We start from the raw sequence: 5,584 nt of genomic DNA, 5'->3' as shown, positions 1-5,584 counted from the left end.
GGTGTGCAGCGTGCGCGGCGGAGGCCGCGCGCAGAGCGTGGGTCGCGGTACTTGGACCAACCCCGATCGCGCCGCAGCAAGTTCTGAGATGCAGGTGGAATCGGGTTCTCCCGGCGGGCTGAAGATTTCGGAAGGGAGTGTTCTATGGCGGCCAGAGGTGGCGAGAGGCTCGCAGCGTGGGGTCCCGGCGGCGCGCTCTGGTTGCCGTCCGAGCCTCCCGGAGAGACAGGCGGGGGAGCACGCAGGTGTGAAAGCAGATCCGAGTGGGAGTCCTGCCTCCGGCCTTTTCTACTTACCCTCGGACTCTCGGGAAGTCATTTAGCCGACCGGAGTCTCGGTTTCTTCATCCGCAGTACGAGCGCGTCAGCTGGGACGTGTGGGACTGGTGAGAGGCGCGCGGGGCAGCTGGCAGAGGAGCGGCCCGCCTACCAGGCAAGACCTGCCTCCCTGTGCCCGGCAGCCTGCACGGAGCTTCCCACCGGGCCCACCTTCAGGCCCTGTTCCTCTGCAGAAAAGCCCCAGCTACTCCCATGGCCCATTTTCCTGGCGGGGTGATGAGGCCCTGCTGTGCCCAGGGCGCTGCAGAGCTGGGCCAGGATGCGCCATCCTCAGGTTGGCGCCTTGATGGATGGATGGAGGAGACTCGGTTTACTTTCCAAACAGAGCAGTCTGATTGACTCCTGATTTTTGTATTTCTGATGCCAAGGGCTCGGGGACCCACTGTCACTCGGACCCAAGGCTTCCCCACGCCCACCTGGGTACCAGTGACCCAGGCCAGCGACTCCCTCTCGAACACCTGGGGACTGAGGACTGGCTGCGTGGCTTCCTCCCGCTGCCTCTACCCACCTTTCTGGCCGTCTCTACACTTCTCTCATCATCTCGATTCATCGTCAGATTAATGCTAGGGTTGCCCCGATTACCCTGTTGGCCTTTGTCCCTTAAACGGAGGTTGCTACGGTGCCACTGTGAGGTCCTGGTTGTGAAGGGGCACGGTCTGCATGCCGGCCTGTGGGGATGTTGAGAAGGTAGGTGGCAGCTCAGTGCGGGGACTGAGGGTTCAATCAGGTCCTTGGCTGATGCTGATGGCGCATGGTCCCAAAGTGGCTGGCTTCAATGGCTCCATTATTCCATATAACGGGGCTGCCATGCCTCTGGGCACTCCCCAGAGTCCCCACCTGACCTCATGTTGCTGCAGCGTGAATGGTCATTTATCTACTGCATCCGTGTAGTCTCTGGAGGCAGACTCCTGGGAGGCACAGCCGCCATTCACTGGGAGGGAGCCAGCCTTGCGAAGGAGGAGTAGGTCCCTGGGCAGCTGAGCTGATGTTCACGTGTGGAGGTTTCCCTCTGTGACAGCCTCGTTAAGTCACAGCAGACCTCTGTCCTCACGCTGCCCACGGTGTTTTGACTTTTCTCCCTAGTCCGAAGAGAAGAATGTTGCTGCCTGGACAGGCGAACCCTGCCCCTCTGTCCCATGAATGCTGATTCCTGAAGGGTCCAGGGTGTGAGAGATGGCCCTTGTGGCTTTTTCAGCTTTGCTGTGAGCCAGGGCAGGGCTCCGGCGGGCTTGCAGGCCAAGCAGAACTTCTCTACTTGACTGGGTTGGGACCTCCTGTTGAGAAATAAACACAGTGAGTGGAAATTAGGGCCAGACCAGGTACGTTCAGTCCAGTTCGGTGATGAGACATCTGGACCTGTCAGGAGGTGGAAAGGTCAGCCTGTGAGAAGGGCTGCGGCACTCCATCCTGGGAAACATCTCGGGGCTAGAGACTTCTATATATATACATATACACAGAATATATGCATGGTATATATACTGAGACTTCAGTGTGTGTGTGTATGTATGTATGTGTGTGTGTGTGTGTGTATATATGTATATATATATATACATACTCTTTCATACTTTAAAGGGGAGATTCCTTGGTGACTCAAACGGTAGAGTCTGCCCGTAGTGATGGAGACCTGAGTTCAATCCCTGGGAAATCCCTGGGAAATGACAACCCCCTCCAGTATTCTTGTCTGGAAAATCCCATGGATGGAGGAGCCTGGCAGGCTACAGCCTATAGGGTTGCAAAGAGTCAGACACGACTGAGCATCTTCACTCATTCATACTTCAAAGAATTTGAATCTGAATCTATTAATTATTTTCTTAAAATAACTAAAAAATGGGCAATGAAAAGACTTTGCTTCTCTCCCTGCAAAACAACGAGAAGCCAGATGGAGGGCTCCTTTGTGGCTCACATCCAGAAGGCTAACTGACCGCTGTGTCTCCTAGGCTGTGTTTCTGTGTCTTGCAAGACAGATTCGGGGACCAGCTGGGTCAGGGCCTGGCAGGAAGCACTTGACCCGCTCATTCCAGGCAAGCTGAGAAGAGCTTAGTGAAGGTCCTATTACAAAGGTGCAGGATAGGGGAGAGAAAAACCACAGTGGGTATTACAGAAGCCCCGGCAGTCCCACCCCAGGACTGGGGCGCTGAAGGTCCAGCAGTCACTGGAGCTGGTGGCTGGATGGAGCCTGCCCCTCTCTGGAGGATGCTGGTGGCTCGTGACCCTGCAGAGACCACTTGCCGCTCCCTCTCTCTGACCCTAGGGCATTGGCAGCAGAGGGCCAGGAAGCTCGTTGTGTGCATGTGGGTCAACTTGTGGGGACCCGAACCTGCTGGGACCTGGCCTTGCCCTTCCTGGCAGTGAGTCTGGGGCGACAAACAGATAGCCACTCAGGCTTTGGTTCTCAGCCTGTGCCTTGCCTCTGGAGGGGCTCGATCGATGGCACTGAATGTAATGCGGACAGAGTTCTGTGACTGCACACCTCTTGCTTGCTTGCTCATTCATGTGCTCCTTCACTCATTCATTCTTTAGATTGAGTGTCTGCTGTGTGCCAGGCATGCTGGAGGTTCTCTACCTGCAGTCACACCCCCCGGGGCGTGATCCACCTGCCGTGATGACAGCAGCAGGAACCATGTAGCCCGAATGGGGTGAACGGTGGGGCTGGGGTGGCGGGCAGAAACCTTCGATGACCTTCCCTGCCGGCTGAGGGGATGACATGCCAGCACCATGTTCATGCTGTTCACGTGTTCACCATGTTCACACCCGCCCTGGCCTCTCTCCTTGGTGGCTCCAGGGTGCCGGTGGCTGTTTTGGGGGAACAGAGTGGGACCCTTGGTTGAACTGCTGGAATCTTGAGATGGGCTAGAGTGACAATGAAACACCCTGATGTGGACCATCGGGGAAAATCGTGAGAACAAAGTGAGTAGCAAAAACTTAGGTGGGAACCCATCACGGCAGGTGGATCACGCCCGGGGGGTGTGACTGCAGGTAGAGAACCTCCAGCGTGCCTGGCGCACAGCAGACGCTCGATCTAAAGAATGAATGAGTGAAGGAGCCTAACCCAAAACTTAGGCGGTGAATCCGGCGATTAAACCTGTGAACCTGGCATGTCCCCCTCTGGAGGACTTTGAAGCCAGGCTGGATGGTGATTTTCTAGGGGGTGGAGGGGTGCTCCATTCCAAGTCTGGGGCTTGGACCAAATTCTTGGGGCTCTCTCAGGTGGAGAAGCTGGAAAAATGTCTTTAGATGGTGGAGTCCTAGGTGTTCCTGCACATCCCACCTTCAGAAGGGAAGGGGAGAGAGGGGTGAGTTTCTGATAATAACAGTGAGAAACCAAACTCACACTTAGGGAGCACCTTCCAGTCCTGGGGTGAGAGCTCTGCCTGTGTGCACTTACCCTCTCAACCACCCCAGGACTGTTCCGTCCACTGCAAGGGTGAAGGACAGAGGCTCTGTATGCAGCAGTCAGCTCGGGCACTGAGCAGAGCCGGACCGAGGCTTTGCCTTTCCAGCTCTGCCCGCGATGGTAGGCTAGGCAGGGATGTGTTTGGTACTTTGTGCATCAGGCTGAGACTGCACAGCGTGAAAAGTCTGCAGTTATGGACCAGCAGCGTTTTCCACATTAGACGGGAGCAGAGAGAAACTTAGATGCCTGAATCTTCTGAGTCCTTGAGGGAGGCCCGAGGAGGGCATGGGGCTGCATGTGGAGGCAAGTCGTGTTCTTGTCTCTCCCGTGGCCCCGAGGGCACACCTGTCAGGGGCAGGACTCAGTGCCCTGGTCTGGCCAGATGATTGGCTACAGCTGCCCAGGGAGCCGCCCCGGCCCCTGCTGGGAGTGGAGGCACGGACCAGTGCCACCATCACAGGAGAGGCGGCCCCTGAGGGGTTCCTGCAGGTGAGCTGCGGGCAGTGGGTTTTTGGACCCAAGCTGAGGCCCTCTCCTTCCTTTCTCTCCCAATAGGATTGCAAAAAGCAAACCCTGGCTCTACCCTCCAGAAGGCTGGGCTGGTCCCTCGTCCCTCCATCAGCCCCAGTGCTCTGGTGCTGGGCCAGCACCACCCTCTGCCCTGGTGCAGGCAGGCCATGTCGTGGGGCGCTCTCCTCCTCTGGGTCCGGGGCAGCTTGCTGGGCAGGAGGCTCCATCTCAGAGACTCTGCCCCAGGGAAGCACCTGCCAGCCAGGCCGGGCCATCTCGTTTCCTTAAGGGCCTCTGTTCCCACAGGATCCTCTGCTTTGTCCTCCTAGGCCTTCGACCCCTGAGCTGTGCCCCTCTAATGCTTTCCTGTTCCCTTAAAGCATGTCCTCTGCTGTGGTCCATGTCCTCAGCATCCCGTAGTGGCCCCCAGGACCCCCAGGCTCCCACATCTGGGCTCCACGCCTGCATCTGCTCCCCTGGGAGAGCTAACCGCCCCCTCCTGGGTTGGGGAGGGGGAGATGTACCATCCACACATGTGGATACACACAGGCTTCTGGTCCTGCCTTAAGGCCCTGCTCAAGTTCAAGTCTTCTCTGCCCTGTTTTCCATCTATTCTGTGCAGATCGGGCTCTTGCAGATGCCTACTTGTGCTCAGTTTGCTTGCCCTCGATTTGGGGAGGGTCTGGATCTCGTACTTCTATCCAGCCACGTAGTTGCAAGTGCTCCATAAATCCTTGTGCCTGGTTAGTTTGTCCAAAACTCCATTTTCCTCTGCGGTAAGCAGTTGTAGAGCCGAGGTAAGACTGTCAGATTCCCTGATCACTGAAAGATTTACGGCCATGCTCCCATGTGTAATCTAAAAGAAAGACAACACCAAGCCATAAATGTAAGCAAGGCAGACACACGTGATTCTGACAATGGTCCCTATTTTTTTATGCTTCTGGGTGAAACAGTAGGTCCTTAACAACAGCACCTGATGCTCTGCGCCTGTGTGGTCTGCACCTTGGTGGGTTCAGACCTGGGGGCCCCATGCAGGTAGACGCTCTTTTCTTCTCCTTATGGAGCTAAAAGCGCCCATTGCTCACATGTGCTCAGGATTTGTGGATCCGTGAAGTGTCCAAGCCTCCGGCACCCCACCTACCCCCAACCCTCCCCTGCAGGGGACATGAGTCTCTCCTTGAACTTCACAGGGTTTTCCCAGGGCAGGCCTGCCTGAGCCATCACCTGTCTCCCAGTACCCAGCTCCTTTGTGGGTGGCCTTCCTGTTTCCTCCTGATCTCCAATGGGTCCCGGGAGGTGCGGACAGCCCTCGGCCTCAGCTGACCATTTGGAACCAAGGAGG

At 56.7% G+C, this 5,584-nt stretch overlaps 1 protein-coding gene across 1 annotated transcript in view; it reads left to right on the top strand.

Annotated features, from left to right (window-relative positions):
• Positions 1–5,584, top strand: part of PFKFB3 (6-phosphofructo-2-kinase/fructose-2,6-biphosphatase 3) — a 78,771-nt gene that overhangs the window by 293 nt on the left and 72,894 nt on the right. The window lies entirely within an intron of this gene.

Source organism: Bison bison, unplaced genomic scaffold (genome assembly GCF_000754665.1).
Source record: "Bison bison bison isolate TAMUID 2011002044 unplaced genomic scaffold, Bison_UMD1.0 scf7180017864323, whole genome shotgun sequence".
Lineage (NCBI taxonomy): Eukaryota > Metazoa > Chordata > Mammalia > Artiodactyla > Bovidae > Bison > Bison bison.
Note: the sequence above shows the minus strand (reverse complement) of the source record. Positions and strands in the feature narration are given on the sequence as shown.